This window comes from Pimephales promelas, chromosome 3 (assembly GCF_988280905.1).
Source record: "Pimephales promelas chromosome 3, fPimPro1.hap1.1, whole genome shotgun sequence".
Taxonomy (NCBI): Eukaryota; Metazoa; Chordata; class Actinopteri; order Cypriniformes; family Leuciscidae; genus Pimephales; species Pimephales promelas.
In genome coordinates this window covers 12891109-12913279 of record NC_142771.1, presented here as the reverse complement: position 1 = coordinate 12913279, position 22171 = coordinate 12891109, and the positions used below count along the sequence as shown (strand labels likewise).

Below are 22171 nucleotides of genomic sequence, written 5' to 3'. Positions count from 1 at the left end.
CTTTTGTTTTTTTCCATTTTCGGGCGAAAAATTAAGTTTCTCCAATCTTCTCAAAACTCTGGATTATGATAGAGGGCTGTGAGACTTAGACCTGAGTGCAAAAATGGATGATCTAGACCCTTCCAGAGCTGAGATATCGAAATTCAAAATTTCGACCCGAAAAAAAAACGACAGTGTTACCCCTTTCGTTTTTTTTTCATTTTTGGGCGAAAAATTACGTTTCTCCAATCTTCTCAAAACTCTGGATTATGATCGAGGGCTGTGAGACTTTGACCTGAGTGCAAAAATGGAGGCTCTAGACCCTTCCAGAGCTGAGATATCAAAATTCAAAATTTCCACCGGAAAAAAAAACGACAGTGTTACCCCTTTCGTTTTTTTCCATTTTCGGGCGAAAAATTAAGTTTCTCCAATCTTCTCAAAACTCTGGATTATTATAGAGGGCTGTGAGACTTAGATCTGAGTGCAAAAATGGATGATCTAGACCCTTCCAGAGCTGAGATATCAAAATTCAAAATTTCGACCCGAAAAAAAACCGACAGTGTTACCCCTTTCGTTTTTTTTTCATTTTTGGGCGAAAAATTAAGTTTCTCCAATCTTCTCAAAACTCTGGATTATGATAGAGGGCTGAGAGACTTAGACCTGAGTGCAAAAATGGAGGCTCTAGACCCTTCCAGAGCTGAGATATCAAAATTCAAAATTTCGACCCGAAAAAAAAACGACAGTGTTACCCCTTTCGTTTTTTTTTCATTTTTGGGCGAAAAATTAAGTTTCTCCAATCTTCTCAAAACTCTGGATTCTGATAGAGGGCAATGAGACTTTCACCTGAGTGCAAAAATGGAGGCTCTAGACCCTTCCAGAGCTGAGATATCGAAATTCAAAATTTCGACCCGAAAAAAAAACGACAGTGTTACCCCTTTCGTTTTTTTCCGTTTTCGGGCGAAAAATTAAGTTTCTCCAATCTTCTCAAAACTCTGGATTATGATAGAGGGCCACGAAACTTTGACCTGAGTGCAAAAATGGATGATCTAGACCCTTCCAGAGCTGAGATATCAAAATTCAAAATTTCGACCCGAAAAAAAAACGACAGTGTTACCCCTTTCGTTTTTTTTCATTTTTGGGCGAAAAATTAAGTTTCTCCAATCTTCTCAAAACTCTGGATTATTATAGAGGGCTGTGAGACTTAGACCTGAGTGCAAAAATGGATGATCTAGACCCTTCCAGAGCTGAGATATCAAAATTCAAAATTTCGACCCGAAAAAAAAACGACAGTGTTACCCCTTTCGTTTTTTTTTTCATTTTTGGGCGAAAAATTAAGTTTCTCCAATCTTCTCAAAACTCTGGATTATGATAGAGGGCTGTGAGACTTAGACCTGAGTGCAAAAATGGATGATCTAGACCCTTCCAGAGCTGAGATATCAAAATTCAAAATTTCGACCCGAAAAAAAAAACGACAGTGTTACCACTTTCGTTTTTTTTTTCATTTTTGGGCGAAAAATTAAGTTTCTCCAATCTTCTCAAAACTCTGGATTATGATAGAGGGCTGTGAGACTTAGACCTGAGTGCAAAAATGGAGGCTCTAGACCCTTCCAGAGCTGAGATATCAAAATTCAAAATTTCGACCCGAAAAAAAAACGACAGTGTTACCCCTTTCGTTTTTTTTTTCATTTTTGGGCGAAAAATTAAGTTTCTCCAATCTTCTCAAAACTCTGGATTCTGATAGAGGGCAATGAGACTTTCACCTGAGTGCAAAAATGGAGGCTCTAGACCCTTCCAGAGCTGAGATATCGAAATTCAAAATTTCGACCCGAAAAAAAAACGACAGTGTTACCCCTTTCGTTTTTTTCCATTTTTGGGCGAAAAATTAAGTTTCTCCAATCTTCTCAAAACTCTGGATTATGATAGAGGGCCACGAAACTTTGACCTGAGTGCAAAAATGGATGATCTAGACCCTTCCAGAGCTGAGATATCGAAATTCAAAATTTCGACCCGAAAAAAAAACGACAGTGTTACCCCTTTCGTTTTTTTCCGTTTTCGGGCGAAAAATTAAGTTTCTCCAATCTTCTCAAAACTCTGGATTATGATAGAGGGCCACGAAACTTTGACCTGAGTGCAAAAATGGATGATCTAGACCCTTCCAGAGCTGAGATATCAAAATTCAAAATTTCGACCCGAAAAAAAAACGACAGTGTTACCCCTTTCGTTTTTTTTTTTCATTTTTGGGCGAAAAATTAAGTTTCTCCAATCTTCTCAAAACTCTGGATTATGATAGAGGGCTGTGAGACTTAGACCTGAGTGCAAAAATGGATGATCTAGACCCTTCCAGAGCTGAGATATCAAAATTCAAAATTTCGACCCGAAAAAAAAACGACAGTGTTACCCCTTTCGTTTTTTTCCATTTTTGGGCGAAAAATTAAGTTTCTCCAATCTTCTCAAAACTCTGGATTATGATAGAGGGCCACGAAACTTTGACCTCAGTGCAAAAATGGATGATCTAGACCCTTCCAGAGCTGAGATATCGAAATTCAAAATTTCGACCCGAAAAAAAAACGACAGTGTTACCCCTTTCGTTTTTTTCCGTTTTCGGGCGAAAAATTAAGTTTCTCCAATCTTCTCAAAACTCTGGATTATGATAGAGGGCCACGAAACTTTGACCTGAGTGCAAAAATGGATGATCTAGACCCTTCCAGAGCTGAGATATCAAAATTCAAAATTTCGACCCGAAAAAAAAACGACAGTGTTACCCCTTTCGTTTTTTTTTTTCATTTTTGGGCGAAAAATTAAGTTTCTCCAATCTTCTCAAAACTCTGGATTATGATAGAGGGCTGTGAGACTTAGACCTGAGTGCAAAAATGGATGATCTAGACCCTTCCAGAGCTGAGATATCAAAATTCAAAATTTCGACCCGAAAAAAAAAAACGACAGTGTTACCACTTTCGTTTTTTTTTTCATTTTTGGGCGAAAAATTAAGTTTCTCCAATCTTCTCAAAACTCTGGATTATGATAGAGGGCTGTGAGACTTAGACCTGAGTGCAAAAATGGATGATCTAGACCCTTCCAGAGCTGAGATATCAAAATTCAAAATTTCGACCGGAAAAAAAAACGACAGTGTTACCCCTTTCGTTTTTTTCCATTTTCGGGCGAAAAATTAAGTTTCTCCAATCTTCTCAAAACTCTGGATTCTGAAAGAAGACCACGAGACTTTGACCTGAGTGCAAAAATGGAGGCTCTAGACCCTTCCAGAGCTGAGATATCGAAATTCAAAATTTCCACCAGAAAAAAAAACGACAGTGTTACCCCTTTCGTTTTTTTCCATTTTCGGGCGAAAAATTAAGTTTCTCCAATCTTCTCAAAACTCTGGATTATGATAGAGGGCCACGAAACTTTGACCTGAGTGCAAAAATGGATGATCTAGACCCTTCCAGAGCTGAGATATCGAAATTCAAAATTTCGACCCGAAAAAAAAACGACAGTGTTACCCCTTTCGTTTTTTTTCATTTTTGGGCGAAAAATTAAGTTTCTCCAATCTTCTCAAAACTCTGGATTATAATCGAGGGCTGTGAGACTTTGACCTGAGTGCAAAAATGGAGGCTCTAGACCCTTCCAGAGCTGAGATATCAAAATTCAAAATTTCCACCGGAAAAAAAAACGACAGTGTTACCCCTTTCGTTTTTTTCCATTTTCGGGCGAAAAATTAAGTTTCTCCAATCTTCTAAAAACTCTGGATTATGATAGAGGGCCACGAAACTTTGACCTGAGTGCAAAAATGGATGATCTAGACCCTTCCAGAGCTGAGATATCGAAATTCAAAATTTCGACCCGAAAAAAAACGACAGTGTTACCCCTTTCGTTTTTTTCTGTTTTCGGGCGAAAAATTAAGTTTCTCCAATCTTCTCAAAACTCTGGATTATGATAGAGGGCCACGAAACTTTGACCTGAGTGCAAAAATGGATGATCTAGACCCTTCCAGAGCTGAGATATCAAAATTCAAAATTTCGACCCGAAAAAAAAACGACAGTGTTACCCCTTTCGTTTTTTTTTCATTTTTGGGCGAAAAATTAAGTTTCTCCAATCTTCTCAAAACTCTGGATTATTATAGAGGGCTGTGAGACTTAGACCTGAGTGCAAAAATGGATGATCTAGACCCTTCCAGAGCTGAGATATCAAAATTCAAAATTTCGACCCGAAAAAAAAACGACAGTGTTACCCCTTTCGTTTTTTTTCATTTTTGGGCGAAAAATTAAGTTTCTCCAATCTTCTCAAAACTCTGGATTATTATAGAGGGCTGTGAGACTTAGACCTGAGTGCAAAAATGGATGATCTAGACCCTTCCAGAGCTGAGATATCAAAATTCAAAATTTCGACCCGAAAAAAAAAACGACAGTGTTACCCCTTTCGTTTTTTTTTTTTCATTTTTGGGCGAAAAATTAAGTTTCTCCAATCTTCTCAAAACTCTGGATTATGATAGAGGGCTGTGAGACTTAGACCTGAGTGCAAAAATGGATGATCTAGACCCTTCCAGAGCTGAGATATCAAAATTCAAAATTTCGACCCGAAAAAAAAACGACAGTGTTACCCCTTTCGTTTTTTTTTTTTTTGGGCGAAAAATTAAGTTTCTCCAATCTTCTCAAAACTCTGGATTATGATAGAGGGCTGTGAGACTTAGACCTGAGTGCAAAAATGGATGATCTAGACCCTTCCAGAGCTGAGATATCAAAATTCAAAATTTCGACCCGAAAAAAAAACGACAGTGTTACCCCTTTCGTTTTTTTTCATTTTTGGGCGAAAAATTAAGTTTCTCCAATCTTCTCAAAACTCTGGATTATTATAGAGGGCTGTGAGACTTAGACCTGAGTGCAAAAATGGATGATCTAGACCCTTCCAGAGCTGAGATATCAAAATTTCGACCCGAAAAAAAAACGACAGTGTTACCCCTTTCGTTTTTTTTTTCATTTTTGGGCGAAAAATTAAGTTTCTCCAATCTTCTCAAAACTCTGGATTATGATAGAGGGCTGTGAGACTTAGACCTGAGTGCAAAAATGGAGGCTCTAGACCCTTCCAGAGCTGAGATATCGAAATTCAAAATTTCGACCCGAAAAAAAAACGACAGTGTTACCCCTTTCGTTTTTTTTTTCATTTTTGGGCGAAAAATTAAGTTTCTCCAATCTTCTCAAAACTCTGGATTATGATCGAGGGCTGTGAGACTTTGACCTGAGTGCAAAAATGGATGATCTAGACCCTTCCAGAGCTGAGATATCAAAATTCAAAATTTCGACCCGAAAAAAAAACGACAGTGTTACCCCTTTCGTTTTTTTTCATTTTTTGGCGAAAAATTAAGTTTCTCCAATCTTCTCAAAACTCTGGATTATTATAGAGGGCTGTGAGACTTAGACCTGAGTGCAAAAATGGATGATCTAGACCCTTCCAGAGCTGAGATATCAAAATTCAAAATTTCGACCCGAAAAAAAAACGACAGTGTTACCCCTTTCGTTTTTTTTTTTTCATTTTTGGGCGAAAAATTAAGTTTCTCCAATCTTCTCAAAACTCTGGATTATGATAGAGGGCTGTGAGACTTAGACCTGAGTGCAAAAATGGATGATCTAGACCCTTCCAGAGCTGAGATATCAAAATTCAAAATTTCGACCGGAAAAAAAAACGACAGTGTTACCCCTTTCGTTTTTTTCCATTTTCGGGCGAAAAATTAAGTTTCTCCAATCTTCTCAAAACTTTGGATTCTGAAAGAAGACCACGAGACTTTGACCTGAGTGCAAAAATGGAGGCTCTAGACCCTTCCAGAGCTGAGATATCGAAATTCAAAATTTCCACCGGAAAAAAAAACGACAGTGTTACCCCTTTCGTTTTTTTCCATTTTCGGGCGAAAAATTAAGTTTCTCCAATCTTCTCAAAACTCTGGATTATGATAGAGGGCCACGAAACTTTGACCTGAGTGCAAAAATGGATGATCTAGACCCTTCCAGAGCTGAGATATCGAAATTCAAAATTTCGACCCGAAAAAAAAACGACAGTGTTACCCCTTTCGTTTTTTTCCGTTTTCGGGCGAAAAATTAAGTTTCTCCAATCTTCTCAAAACTCTGGATTATGATAGAGGGCCACGAAACTTTGACCTGAGTGCAAAAATGGATGATCTAGACCCTTCCAGAGCTGAGATATCAAAATTCAAAATTTCGACCCGAAAAAAAAAACGACAGTGTTACCCCTTTCGTTTTTTTTTTTTCATTTTTGGGCGAAAAATTAAGTTTCTCCAATCTTCTCAAAACTCTGGATTATGATAGAGGGCTGTGAGACTTAGACCTGAGTGCAAAAATGAATGATCTAGACCCTTCCAGAGCTGAGATATCAAAATTCAAAATTTCGACCGGAAAAAAAAACGACAGTGTTACCCCTTTCGTTTTTTTCCATTTTCGGGCGAAAAATTAAGTTTCTCCAATCTTCTCAAAACTCTGGATTCTGAAAGAAGACCACGAGACTTTGACCTGAGTGCAAAAATGGAGGCTCTAGACCCTTCCAGAGCTGAGATATCGAAATTCAAAATTTCCACCGGAAAAAAAAAACGACAGTGTTACCCCTTTTGTTTTTTTCCATTTTCGGGCGAAAAATTAAGTTTCTCCAATCTTCTCAAAACTCTGGATTATGATAGAGGGCTGTGAGACTTAGACCTGAGTGCAAAAATGGATGATCTAGACCCTTCCAGAGCTGAGATATCGAAATTCAAAATTTCGACCCGAAAAAAAAACGACAGTGTTACCCCTTTCGTTTTTTTTTCATTTTTGGGCGAAAAATTACGTTTCTCCAATCTTCTCAAAACTCTGGATTATGATCGAGGGCTGTGAGACTTTGACCTGAGTGCAAAAATGGAGGCTCTAGACCCTTCCAGAGCTGAGATATCAAAATTCAAAATTTCCACCGGAAAAAAAAACGACAGTGTTACCCCTTTCGTTTTTTTCCATTTTCGGGCGAAAAATTAAGTTTCTCCAATCTTCTCAAAACTCTGGATTATTATAGAGGGCTGTGAGACTTAGATCTGAGTGCAAAAATGGATGATCTAGACCCTTCCAGAGCTGAGATATCAAAATTCAAAATTTCGACCCGAAAAAAAACCGACAGTGTTACCCCTTTCGTTTTTTTTTCATTTTTGGGCGAAAAATTAAGTTTCTCCAATCTTCTCAAAACTCTGGATTATGATAGAGGGCTGAGAGACTTAGACCTGAGTGCAAAAATGGAGGCTCTAGACCCTTCCAGAGCTGAGATATCAAAATTCAAAATTTCGACCCGAAAAAAAAACGACAGTGTTACCCCTTTCGTTTTTTTTTCATTTTTGGGCGAAAAATTAAGTTTCTCCAATCTTCTCAAAACTCTGGATTCTGATAGAGGGCAATGAGACTTTCACCTGAGTGCAAAAATGGAGGCTCTAGACCCTTCCAGAGCTGAGATATCGAAATTCAAAATTTCGACCCGAAAAAAAAACGACAGTGTTACCCCTTTCGTTTTTTTCCATTTTCGGGCGAAAAATTAAGTTTCTCCAATCTTCTCAAAACTCTGGATTATGATAGAGGGCCACGAAACTTTGACCTGAGTGCAAAAATGGATGATCTAGACCCTTCCAGAGCTGAGATATCGAAATTCAAAATTTCGACCCGAAAAAAAAACGACAGTGTTACCCCTTTCGTTTTTTTCCGTTTTCGGGCGAAAAATTAAGTTTCTCCAATCTTCTCAAAACTCTGGATTATGATAGAGGGCCACGAAACTTTGACCTGAGTGCAAAAATGGATGATCTAGACCCTTCCAGAGCTGAGATATCAAAATTCAAAATTTCGACCCGAAAAAAAAACGACAGTGTTACCCCTTTCGTTTTTTTTTTCATTTTTGGGCGAAAAATTAAGTTTCTCCAATCTTCTCAAAACTCTGGATTATGATAGAGGGCTGTGAGACTTAGACCTGAGTGCAAAAATGGATGATCTAGACCCTTCCAGAGCTGAGATATCAAAATTCAAAATTTCGACCCGAAAAAAAAAAACGACAGTGTTACCACTTTCGTTTTTTTTCATTTTTGGGCGAAAAATTAAGTTTCTCCAATCTTCTCAAAACTCTGGATTATTATAGAGGGCTGTGAGACTTAGACCTGAGTGCAAAAATGGATGATCTAGACCCTTCCAGAGCTGAGATATCAAAATTCAAAATTTCGACCCGAAAAAAAAACGACAGTGTTACCCCTTTCGTTTTTTTTTTCATTTTTGGGCGAAAAATTAAGTTTCTCCAATCTTCTCAAAACTCTGGATTATGATAGAGGGCTGTGAGACTTAGACCTGAGTGCAAAAATGGATGATCTAGACCCTTCCAGAGCTGAGATATCAAAATTCAAAATTTCGACCCGAAAAAAAAAAACGACAGTGTTACCACTTTCGTTTTTTTTTCATTTTTGGGCGAAAAATTAAGTTTCTCCAATCTTCTCAAAACTCTGGATTATGATAGAGGGCTGTGAGACTTAGACCTGAGTGCAAAAATGGAGGCTCTAGACCCTTCCAGAGCTGAGATATCAAAATTCAAAATTTCGACCCGAAAAAAAAACGACAGTGTTACCCCTTTCGTTTTTTTTTTCATTTTTGGGCGAAAAATTAAGTTTCTCCAATCTTCTCAAAACTCTGGATTCTGATAGAGGGCAATGAGACTTTCACCTGAGTGCAAAAATGGAGGCTCTAGACCCTTCCAGAGCTGAGATATCGAAATTCAAAATTTCGACCCGAAAAAAAAACGACAGTGTTACCCCTTTCGTTTTTTTCCATTTTTGGGCGAAAAATTAAGTTTCTCCAATCTTCTCAAAACTCTGGATTATGATAGAGGGCCACGAAACTTTGACCTGAGTGCAAAAATGGATGATCTAGACCCTTCCAGAGCTGAGATATCGAAATTCAAAATTTCGACCCGAAAAAAAAACGACAGTGTTACCCCTTTCGTTTTTTTCCGTTTTCGGGCGAAAAATTAAGTTTCTCCAATCTTCTCAAAACTCTGGATTATGATAGAGGGCCACGAAACTTTGACCTGAGTGCAAAAATGGATGATCTAGACCCTTCCAGAGCTGAGATATCAAAATTCAAAATTTCGACCCGAAAAAAAAACGACAGTGTTACCCCTTTCGTTTTTTTTTTTCATTTTTGGGCGAAAAATTAAGTTTCTCCAATCTTCTCAAAACTCTGGATTATGATAGAGGGCTGTGAGACTTAGACCTGAGTGCAAAAATGGATGATCTAGACCCTTCCAGAGCTGAGATATCAAAATTCAAAATTTCGACCCGAAAAAAAAACGACAGTGTTACCCCTTTCGTTTTTTTCCATTTTTGGGCGAAAAATTAAGTTTCTCCAATCTTCTCAAAACTCTGGATTATGATAGAGGGCCACGAAACTTTGACCTCAGTGCAAAAATGGATGATCTAGACCCTTCCAGAGCTGAGATATCGAAATTCAAAATTTCGACCCGAAAAAAAAACGACAGTGTTACCCCTTTCGTTTTTTTCCGTTTTCGGGCGAAAAATTAAGTTTCTCCAATCTTCTCAAAACTCTGGATTATGATAGAGGGCCACGAAACTTTGACCTGAGTGCAAAAATGGATGATCTAGACCCTTCCAGAGCTGAGATATCAAAATTCAAAATTTCGACCCGAAAAAAAAACGACAGTGTTACCCCTTTCGTTTTTTTTTTTCATTTTTGGGCGAAAAATTAAGTTTCTCCAATCTTCTCAAAACTCTGGATTATGATAGAGGGCTGTGAGACTTAGACCTGAGTGCAAAAATGGATGATCTAGACCCTTCCAGAGCTGAGATATCAAAATTCAAAATTTCGACCCGAAAAAAAAAAACGACAGTGTTACCACTTTCGTTTTTTTTTTCATTTTTGGGCGAAAAATTAAGTTTCTCCAATCTTCTCAAAACTCTGGATTATGATAGAGGGCTGTGAGACTTAGACCTGAGTGCAAAAATGGATGATCTAGACCCTTCCAGAGCTGAGATATCAAAATTCAAAATTTCGACCGGAAAAAAAAACGACAGTGTTACCCCTTTCGTTTTTTTCCATTTTCGGGCGAAAAATTAAGTTTCTCCAATCTTCTCAAAACTCTGGATTCTGAAAGAAGACCACGAGACTTTGACCTGAGTGCAAAAATGGAGGCTCTAGACCCTTCCAGAGCTGAGATATCGAAATTCAAAATTTCCACCAGAAAAAAAAACGACAGTGTTACCCCTTTCGTTTTTTTCCATTTTCGGGCGAAAAATTAAGTTTCTCCAATCTTCTCAAAACTCTGGATTATGATAGAGGGCCACGAAACTTTGACCTGAGTGCAAAAATGGATGATCTAGACCCTTCCAGAGCTGAGATATCGAAATTCAAAATTTCGACCCGAAAAAAAAACGACAGTGTTACCCCTTTCGTTTTTTTTCATTTTTGGGCGAAAAATTAAGTTTCTCCAATCTTCTCAAAACTCTGGATTATAATCGAGGGCTGTGAGACTTTGACCTGAGTGCAAAAATGGAGGCTCTAGACCCTTCCAGAGCTGAGATATCAAAATTCAAAATTTCCACCGGAAAAAAAAACGACAGTGTTACCCCTTTCGTTTTTTTCCATTTTCGGGCGAAAAATTAAGTTTCTCCAATCTTCTAAAAACTCTGGATTATGATAGAGGGCCACGAAACTTTGACCTGAGTGCAAAAATGGATGATCTAGACCCTTCCAGAGCTGAGATATCGAAATTCAAAATTTCGACCCGAAAAAAAACGACAGTGTTACCCCTTTCGTTTTTTTCTGTTTTCGGGCGAAAAATTAAGTTTCTCCAATCTTCTCAAAACTCTGGATTATGATAGAGGGCCACGAAACTTTGACCTGAGTGCAAAAATGGATGATCTAGACCCTTCCAGAGCTGAGATATCAAAATTCAAAATTTCGACCCGAAAAAAAAACGACAGTGTTACCCCTTTCGTTTTTTTTTCATTTTTGGGCGAAAAATTAAGTTTCTCCAATCTTCTCAAAACTCTGGATTATTATAGAGGGCTGTGAGACTTAGACCTGAGTGCAAAAATGGATGATCTAGACCCTTCCAGAGCTGAGATATCAAAATTCAAAATTTCGACCCGAAAAAAAAACGACAGTGTTACCCCTTTCGTTTTTTTTCATTTTTGGGCGAAAAATTAAGTTTCTCCAATCTTCTCAAAACTCTGGATTATTATAGAGGGCTGTGAGACTTAGACCTGAGTGCAAAAATGGATGATCTAGACCCTTCCAGAGCTGAGATATCAAAATTCAAAATTTCGACCCGAAAAAAAAAACGACAGTGTTACCCCTTTCGTTTTTTTTTTTCATTTTTGGGCGAAAAATTAAGTTTCTCCAATCTTCTCAAAACTCTGGATTATGATAGAGGGCTGTGAGACTTAGACCTGAGTGCAAAAATGGATGATCTAGACCCTTCCAGAGCTGAGATATCAAAATTCAAAATTTCGACCCGAAAAAAAAACGACAGTGTTACCCCTTTCGTTTTTTTTTTTTTTGGGCGAAAAATTAAGTTTCTCCAATCTTCTCAAAACTCTGGATTATGATAGAGGGCTGTGAGACTTAGACCTGAGTGCAAAAATGGATGATCTAGACCCTTCCAGAGCTGAGATATCAAAATTCAAAATTTCGACCCGAAAAAAAAACGACAGTGTTACCCCTTTCGTTTTTTTTCATTTTTGGGCGAAAAATTAAGTTTCTCCAATCTTCTCAAAACTCTGGATTATTATAGAGGGCTGTGAGACTTAGACCTGAGTGCAAAAATGGATGATCTAGACCCTTCCAGAGCTGAGATATCAAAATTTCGACCCGAAAAAAAAACGACAGTGTTACCCCTTTCGTTTTTTTTTTCATTTTTGGGCGAAAAATTAAGTTTCTCCAATCTTCTCAAAACTCTGGATTATGATAGAGGGCTGTGAGACTTAGACCTGAGTGCAAAAATGGAGGCTCTAGACCCTTCCAGAGCTGAGATATCGAAATTCAAAATTTCGACCCGAAAAAAAAAACGACAGTGTTACCCCTTTCGTTTTTTTTTCATTTTTGGGCGAAAAATTAAGTTTCTCCAATCTTCTCAAAACTCTGGATTATGATCGAGGGCTGTGAGACTTTGACCTGAGTGCAAAAATGGATGATCTAGACCCTTCCAGAGCTGAGATATCAAAATTCAAAATTTCGACCCGAAAAAAAAACGACAGTGTTACCCCTTTCGTTTTTTTTTCATTTTTGGGCGAAAAATTAAGTTTCTCCAATCTTCTCAAAACTCTGGATTCTGATAGAGGGCAATGAGACTTTCACCTGAGTGCAAAAATGGAGGCTCTAGACCCTTCCAGAGCTGAGATATCGAAATTCAAAATTTCGACCCGAAAAAAAAACGACAGTGTTACCCCTTTCGTTTTTTTCCATTTTCGGGCGAAAAATTAAGTTTCTCCAATCTTCTCAAAACTCTGGATTATGATAGAGGGCCACGAAACTTTGACCTGAGTGCAAAAATGGATGATCTAGACCCTTCCAGAGCTGAGATATCGAAATTCAAAATTTCGACCCGAAAAAAAAACGACAGTGTTACCCCTTTCGTTTTTTTCCGTTTTCGGGCGAAAAATTAAGTTTCTCCAATCTTCTCAAAACTCTGGATTATGATAGAGGGCCACGAAACTTTGACCTGAGTGCAAAAATGGATGATCTAGACCCTTCCAGAGCTGAGATATCAAAATTCAAAATTTCGACCCGAAAAAAAAACGACAGTGTTACCCCTTTCGTTTTTTTTTTCATTTTTGGGCGAAAAATTAAGTTTCTCCAATCTTCTCAAAACTCTGGATTATGATAGAGGGCTGTGAGACTTAGACCTGAGTGCAAAAATGGATGATCTAGACCCTTCCAGAGCTGAGATATCAAAATTCAAAATTTCGACCCGAAAAAAAAAAACGACAGTGTTACCACTTTCGTTTTTTTTCATTTTTGGGCGAAAAATTAAGTTTCTCCAATCTTCTCAAAACTCTGGATTATTATAGAGGGCTGTGAGACTTAGACCTGAGTGCAAAAATGGATGATCTAGACCCTTCCAGAGCTGAGATATCAAAATTCAAAATTTCGACCCGAAAAAAAAACGACAGTGTTACCCCTTTCGTTTTTTTTTTCATTTTTGGGCGAAAAATTAAGTTTCTCCAATCTTCTCAAAACTCTGGATTATGATAGAGGGCTGTGAGACTTAGACCTGAGTGCAAAAATGGATGATCTAGACCCTTCCAGAGCTGAGATATCAAAATTCAAAATTTCGACCCGAAAAAAAAAAACGACAGTGTTACCACTTTCGTTTTTTTTTCATTTTTGGGCGAAAAATTAAGTTTCTCCAATCTTCTCAAAACTCTGGATTATGATAGAGGGCTGTGAGACTTAGACCTGAGTGCAAAAATGGAGGCTCTAGACCCTTCCAGAGCTGAGATATCAAAATTCAAAATTTCGACCCGAAAAAAAAACGACAGTGTTACCCCTTTCGTTTTTTTTTTCATTTTTGGGCGAAAAATTAAGTTTCTCCAATCTTCTCAAAACTCTGGATTCTGATAGAGGGCAATGAGACTTTCACCTGAGTGCAAAAATGGAGGCTCTAGACCCTTCCAGAGCTGAGATATCGAAATTCAAAATTTCGACCCGAAAAAAAAACGACAGTGTTACCCCTTTCGTTTTTTTCCATTTTTGGGCGAAAAATTAAGTTTCTCCAATCTTCTCAAAACTCTGGATTATGATAGAGGGCCACGAAACTTTGACCTGAGTGCAAAAATGGATGATCTAGACCCTTCCAGAGCTGAGATATCGAAATTCAAAATTTCGACCCGAAAAAAAAACGACAGTGTTACCCCTTTCGTTTTTTTCCGTTTTCGGGCGAAAAATTAAGTTTCTCCAATCTTCTCAAAACTCTGGATTATGATAGAGGGCCACGAAACTTTGACCTGAGTGCAAAAATGGATGATCTAGACCCTTCCAGAGCTGAGATATCAAAATTCAAAATTTCGACCCGAAAAAAAAACGACAGTGTTACCCCTTTCGTTTTTTTTTTTCATTTTTGGGCGAAAAATTAAGTTTCTCCAATCTTCTCAAAACTCTGGATTATGATAGAGGGCTGTGAGACTTAGACCTGAGTGCAAAAATGGATGATCTAGACCCTTCCAGAGCTGAGATATCAAAATTCAAAATTTCGACCCGAAAAAAAAACGACAGTGTTACCCCTTTCGTTTTTTTCCATTTTTGGGCGAAAAATTAAGTTTCTCCAATCTTCTCAAAACTCTGGATTATGATAGAGGGCCACGAAACTTTGACCTCAGTGCAAAAATGGATGATCTAGACCCTTCCAGAGCTGAGATATCGAAATTCAAAATTTCGACCCGAAAAAAAAACGACAGTGTTACCCCTTTCGTTTTTTTCCGTTTTCGGGCGAAAAATTAAGTTTCTCCAATCTTCTCAAAACTCTGGATTATGATAGAGGGCCACGAAACTTTGACCTGAGTGCAAAAATGGATGATCTAGACCCTTCCAGAGCTGAGATATCAAAATTCAAAATTTCGACCCGAAAAAAAAACGACAGTGTTACCCCTTTCGTTTTTTTTTTTCATTTTTGGGCGAAAAATTAAGTTTCTCCAATCTTCTCAAAACTCTGGATTATGATAGAGGGCTGTGAGACTTAGACCTGAGTGCAAAAATGGATGATCTAGACCCTTCCAGAGCTGAGATATCAAAATTCAAAATTTCGACCCGAAAAAAAAAAACGACAGTGTTACCACTTTCGTTTTTTTTTTCATTTTTGGGCGAAAAATTAAGTTTCTCCAATCTTCTCAAAACTCTGGATTATGATAGAGGGCTGTGAGACTTAGACCTGAGTGCAAAAATGGATGATCTAGACCCTTCCAGAGCTGAGATATCAAAATTCAAAATTTCGACCGGAAAAAAAAACGACAGTGTTACCCCTTTCGTTTTTTTCCATTTTCGGGCGAAAAATTAAGTTTCTCCAATCTTCTCAAAACTCTGGATTCTGAAAGAAGACCACGAGACTTTGACCTGAGTGCAAAAATGGAGGCTCTAGACCCTTCCAGAGCTGAGATATCGAAATTCAAAATTTCCACCAGAAAAAAAAACGACAGTGTTACCCCTTTCGTTTTTTTCCATTTTCGGGCGAAAAATTAAGTTTCTCCAATCTTCTCAAAACTCTGGATTATGATAGAGGGCCACGAAACTTTGACCTGAGTGCAAAAATGGATGATCTAGACCCTTCCAGAGCTGAGATATCGAAATTCAAAATTTCGACCCGAAAAAAAAACGACAGTGTTACCCCTTTCGTTTTTTTTCATTTTTGGGCGAAAAATTAAGTTTCTCCAATCTTCTCAAAACTCTGGATTATAATCGAGGGCTGTGAGACTTTGACCTGAGTGCAAAAATGGAGGCTCTAGACCCTTCCAGAGCTGAGATATCAAAATTCAAAATTTCCACCGGAAAAAAAAACGACAGTGTTACCCCTTTCGTTTTTTTCCATTTTCGGGCGAAAAATTAAGTTTCTCCAATCTTCTAAAAACTCTGGATTATGATAGAGGGCCACGAAACTTTGACCTGAGTGCAAAAATGGATGATCTAGACCCTTCCAGAGCTGAGATATCGAAATTCAAAATTTCGACCCGAAAAAAAACGACAGTGTTACCCCTTTCGTTTTTTTCTGTTTTCGGGCGAAAAATTAAGTTTCTCCAATCTTCTCAAAACTCTGGATTATGATAGAGGGCCACGAAACTTTGACCTGAGTGCAAAAATGGATGATCTAGACCCTTCCAGAGCTGAGATATCAAAATTCAAAATTTCGACCCGAAAAAAAAACGACAGTGTTACCCCTTTCGTTTTTTTTTCATTTTTGGGCGAAAAATTAAGTTTCTCCAATCTTCTCAAAACTCTGGATTATTATAGAGGGCTGTGAGACTTAGACCTGAGTGCAAAAATGGATGATCTAGACCCTTCCAGAGCTGAGATATCAAAATTCAAAATTTCGACCCGAAAAAAAAACGACAGTGTTACCCCTTTCGTTTTTTTTCATTTTTGGGCGAAAAATTAAGTTTCTCCAATCTTCTCAAAACTCTGGATTATTATAGAGGGCTGTGAGACTTAGACCTGAGTGCAAAAATGGATGATCTAGACCCTTCCAGAGCTGAGATATCAAAATTCAAAATTTCGACCCGAAAAAAAAAACGACAGTGTTACCCCTTTCGTTTTTTTTTTTCATTTTTGGGCGAAAAATTAAGTTTCTCCAATCTTCTCAAAACTCTGGATTATGATAGAGGGCTGTGAGACTTAGACCTGAGTGCAAAAATGGATGATCTAGACCCTTCCAGAGCTGAGATATCAAAATTCAAAATTTCGACCCGAAAAAAAAACGACAGTGTTACCCCTTTCGTTTTTTTTTTTTTTGGGCGAAAAATTAAGTTTCTCCAATCTTCTCAAAACTCTGGATTATGATAGAGGGCTGTGAGACTTAGACCTGAGTGCAAAAATGGATGATCTAGACCCTTCCAGAGCTGAGATATCAAAATTCAAAATTTCGACCCGAAAAAAAAACGACAGTGTTACCCCTTTCGTTTTTTTTCATTTTTGGGCGAAAAATTAAGTTTCTCCAATCTTCTCAAAACTCTGGATTATTATAGAGGGCTGTGAGACTTAGACCTGAGTGCAAAAATGGATGATCTAGACCCTTCCAGAGCTGAGATATCAAAATTTCGACCCGAAAAAAAAACGACAGTGTTACCCCTTTCGTTTTTTTTTTCATTTTTGGGCGAAAAATTAAGTTTCTCCAATCTTCTCAAAACTCTGGATTATGATAGAGGGCTGTGAGACTTAGACCTGAGTGCAAAAATGGAGGCTCTAGACCCTTCCAGAGCTGAGATATCGAAATTCAAAATTTCGACCCGAAAAAAAAAACGACAGTGTTACCCCTTTCGTTTTTTTTTCATTTTTGGGCGAAAAATTAAGTTTCTCCAATCTTCTCAAAACTCTGGATTATGATCGAGGGCTGTGAGACTTTGACCTGAGTGCAAAAATGGATGATCTAGACCCTTCCAGAGCTGAGATATCAAAATTCAAAATTTCGACCCGAAAAAAAAACGACAGTGTTACCCCTTTCGTTTTTTTTCATTTTTTGGCGAAAAATTAAGTTTCTCCAATCTTCTCAAAACTCTGGATTATTATAGAGGGCTGTGAGACTTAGACCTGAGTGCAAAAATGGATGATCTAGACCCTTCCAGAGCTGAGATATCAAAATTCAAAATTTCGACCCGAAAAAAAAACGACAGTGTTACCCCTTTCGTTTTTTTTTTTTCATTTTTGGGCGAAAAATTAAGTTTCTCCAATCTTCTCAAAACTCTGGATTATGATAGAGGGCTGTGAGACTTAGACCTGAGTGCAAAAATGGATGATCTAGACCCTTCCAGAGCTGAGATATCAAAATTCAAAATTTCGACCGGAAAAAAAAACGACAGTGTTACCCCTTTCGTTTTTTTCCATTTTCGGGCGAAAAATTAAGTTTCTCCAATCTTCTCAAAACTCTGGATTCTGAAAGAAGACCACGAGACTTTGACCTGAGTGCAAAAATGGAGGCTCTAGACCCTTCCAGAGCTGAGATATCGAAATTCAAAATTTCGACCCGAAAAAAAAACGACAGTGTTACCCCTTTCGTTTTTTTTCGTTTTCGGGCGAAAAATTAAGTTTCTCCAATCTTCTCAAAACTCTGGATTATGATAGAGGGCCACAAAACTTTGACCTGAGTGCAAAAATGGATGATCTAGACCCTTCCAGAGCTGAGATATCGAAATTCAAAATTTCGACCCGAAATAAAAAAAACGACAGTGTTACCCCTTTCGTTTTTTTTCGTTTTCGGGCGAAAAATTAAGTTTCTCCAATCTTCTCAAAACTCTGGATTATGATAGAGGGCTGTGAGACTTTGACCTGAGTGCAAAAATGGATGATCTAGACCCTTCCAGAGCTGAGATATCAAAATTCAAAATTTCGACCCGAAAAAAAAACGACAGTGTTACCCCTTTCGTTTTTTTTTTCATTTTTGGGCGAAAAATTAAGTTTCTCCAATCTTCTCAAAACTCTGGATTATGATCGAGGGCTGTGAGACTTTGACCTGAATGCAAAAATGGAGGCTCTAGACCCTTCCAGAGCTGAGATATCAAAATTCAAAATTTCCACCGGAAAAAAAAACGACAGTGTTACCCCTTTCGTTTTTTTTTTCATTTTTGGGCGAAAAATTAAGTTTCTCCAATCTTCTCAAAACTCTGGATTATGATCGAGGGCTGTGAGACTTTGACCTGAATGCAAAAATGGAGGCTCTAGACCCTTCCAGAGCTGAGATATCAAAATTAAAAATTTCCACCGGAAAAAAAAACGACAGTGTTACCCCTTTCGTTTTTTTCCATTTTCGGGCGAAAAATTAAGTTTCTCCAATCTTCTCAAAACTCTGGATTATGATAGAGGGCCACGAAACTTTGACCTGAGTGCAAAAATGGATGATCTAGACCCTTCCAGAGCTGAGATATCGAAATTCAAAATTTCGACCGGAAAAAAAAAACGACAGTGTTACCCCTTTCGTTTTTTTCCGTTTTCGGGCGAAAAATTAAGTTTCTCCAATCTTCTCAAAACTCTGGATTATGATAGAGGGCCACAAAACTTTGACCTGAGTGCAAAAATGGATGATCTAGACCCTTCCAGAGCTGAGATATCAAAATTCAAAATTTCGACCCGAAAAAAAAACGACAGTGTTACCCCTTTCGTTTTTTTTCATTTTTGGGCGAAAAATTAAGTTTCTCCAATCTTCTCAAAACTCTGGATTATTATAGAGGGCTGTGAGACTTAGACCTGAGTGCAAAAATGGATGATCTAGACCCTTCCAGAGCTGAGATATCAAAATTCAAAATTTCGACCCGAAAAAAAAACGACAGTGTTACCCCTTTCGTTTTTTTTCATTTTTGGGCGAAAAATTAAGTTTCTCCAATCTTCTCAAAACTCTGGATTATGATAGAGGGCCACGAAACTTTGACCTGAGTGCAAAAATGGAGGCTCTAGACCCTTCCAGAGCTGAGATATCAAAATTCAAAATTTCCACCGGAAAAAAAAACGACAGTGTTACCCCTTTCCTTTTTTCCGTTTTCGGGCGAAAAATTAAGTTTCTCCAATCTTCTAAAAACTCTGGATTATGATAGAGGGCCACGAAACTTTGACCTGAGTGCAAAAATGGATGATCTAGACCCTTCCAGAGCTGAGATATCGAAATTCAAAATTTCGACCCGAAAAAAAAACGACAGTGTTACCCCTTTCCTTTTTTCCGTTTTCGGGCGAAAAATTAAGTTTCTCCAATCTTCTCAAAACTCTGGATTATGATAGAGGGCCACGAAACTTTGACCTGAGTGCAAAAATGGATGATCTAGACCCTTCCAGAGCTGAGATATCGAAATTCAAAATTTCGACCCGAAAAAAAACGACAGTGTTACCCCTTTCGTTTTTTTCTGTTTTCGGGCGAAAAATTAAGTTTCTCCAATCTTCTCAAAACTCTGGATTATGATAGAGGGCCACGAAACTTTGACCTGAGTGCAAAAATGGATGATCTAGACCCTTCCAGAGCTGAGATATCAAAATTCAAAATTTCGACCCGAAAAAAAAACGACAGTGTTACCCCTTTCGTTTTTTTTTCATTTTTGGGCGAAAAATTAAGTTTCTCCAATCTTCTCAAAACTCTGGATTATTATAGAGGGCTGTGAGACTTAGACCTGAGTGCAAAAATGGATGATCTAGACCCTTCCAGAGCTGAGATATCAAAATTCAAAATTTCGACCCGAAAAAAAAACGACAGTGTTACCCCTTTCGTTTTTTTTCATTTTTGGGCGAAAAATTAAGTTTCTCCAATCTTCTCAAAACTCTGGATTATTATAGAGGGCTGTGAGACTTAGACCTGAGTGCAAAAATGGATGATCTAGACCCTTCCAGAGCTGAGATATCAAAATTAAAAATTTCGACCCGAAAAAAAAAACGACAGTGTTACCCCTTTCGTTTTTTTTTTTTCATTTTTGGGCGAAAAATTAAGTTTCTCCAATCTTCTCAAAACTCTGGATTATGATAGAGGGCTGTGAGACTTAGACCTGAGTGCAAAAATGGATGATCTAGACCCTTCCAGAGCTGAGATATCAAAATTCAAAATTTCGACCCGAAAAAAAAACGACAGTGTTACCCCTTTCGTTTTTTTTTTTTTTTGGGCGAAAAATTAAGTTTCTCCAATCTTCTCAAAACTCTGGATTATGATAGAGGGCTGTGAAACTTAGACCTGAGTGCAAAAATGGATGATCTAGACCCTTCCAGAGCTGAGATATCAAAATTCAAAATTTCGACCCGAAAAAAAAACGACAGTGTTACCCCTTTCGTTTTTTTTCATTTTTGGGCGAAAAATTAAGTTTCTCCAATCTTCTCAAAACTCTGGATTATTATAGAGGGCTGTGAGACTTAGACCTGAGTGCAAAAATGGATGATCTAGACCCTTCCAGAGCTGAGATATCAAAATTTCGACCCGAAAAAAAAACGACAGTGTTACCCCTTTCGTTTTTTTTTTCATTTTTGGGCGAAAAATTAACTTTCTCCAATCTTCTCAAAACTCTGGATTATGATAGAGGGCTGTGAGACTTAGACCTGAGTGCAAAAATGGAGGCTCTAGACCCTTCCAGAGCTGAGATATCGAAATTCAAAATTTCGACCCGAAAAAAAAACGACAGTGTTACCCCTTTCGTTTTTTTTCATTTTTGGGCGAAAAATTAAGTTTCTCCAATCTTCTCAAAACTCTGGATTATGATCGAGGGCTGTGAGACTTTGACCTGAGTGCAAAAATGGATGATCTAGACCCTTCCAGAGCTGAGATATCAAAATTCAAAATTTCGACCCGAAAAAAAAACGACAGTGTTACCCCTTTCGTTTTTTTTCATTTTTTGGCGAAAAATTAAGTTTCTCCAATCTTCTCAAAACTCTGGATTATTATAGAGGGCTGTGAGACTTAGACCTGAGTGCAAAAATGGATGATCTAGACCCTTCCAGAGCTGAGATATCAAAATTCAAAATTTCGACCCGAAAAAAAAACGACAGTGTTACCCCTTTCGTTTTTTTTTTTTCATTTTTGGGCGAAAAATTAAGTTTCTCCAATCTTCTCAAAACTCTGGATTATGATAGAGGGCTGTGAGACTTAGACCTGAGTGCAAAAATGGATGATCTAGACCCTTCCAGAGCTGAGATATCAAAATTCAAAATTTCGACCCGAAAAAAAAACGACAGTGTTACCCCTTTCGTTTTTTTTTTCCATTTTCGGGCGAAAAATTAAGTTTCTCCAATCTTCTCAAAACTCTGGATTCTGAAAGAAGACCACGAGACTTTGACCTGAGTGCAAAAATGGAGGCTCTAGACCCTTCCAGAGCTGAGATATCGAAATTCAAAATTTCGACCCGAAAAAAAAACGACAGTGTTACCCCTTTCGTTTTTTTTCGTTTTCGGGCAAAAAATTAAGTTTCTCCAATCTTCTCAAAACTCTGGATTCTGATAGAGGGCCACGAAACTTTGACTTGAGTGCAAAAATGGATGATCTAGACCCTTCCAGAGCTGAGATATCGAAATTCAAAATTTCGACCCGAAAAAAAAAAACGACAGTGTTACCCCTTTCGGTTTTTTTCGTTTTCGGGCGAAAAATTAAGTTTCTCCAATCTTCTCAAAACTCTGGATTATGATAGAGGGCCACGAAACTTTGACTTGAGTGCAAAAATGGATGATCTAGACCCTTCCAGAGCTGAGATATCAAAATTCAAAATTTCGACCCGAAAAAAAAACGACAGTGTTACCCCTTTCGTTTTTTTTTTCATTTTTGGGCGAAAAATTAAGTTTCTCCAATCTTCTCAAAACTCTGGATTCTGATAGAAGGCCACGAGACTTTGACCTGAGTGCAAAAATGGAGGCTCTAGACCCTTCCAGAGCTGAGATATCAAAATTCAAAATTTCGACCAAAAAAAAAAAAAAACGACAGTTACCCCTTTTGTTTTTTTCGGGTCGAAATTTTGAGTTGCTCTGATCTTCTTGAA

The 22171-nt window shown here is 37.9% G+C and overlaps 1 protein-coding gene across 1 annotated transcript in view; it reads left to right on the top strand.

Annotated features, from left to right (window-relative positions):
* Positions 1-22171, top strand: part of tecra (trans-2,3-enoyl-CoA reductase a) — a 47831-nt gene that overhangs the window by 24445 nt on the left and 1215 nt on the right. The gene's annotated exons all lie outside the window — the stretch shown is intronic.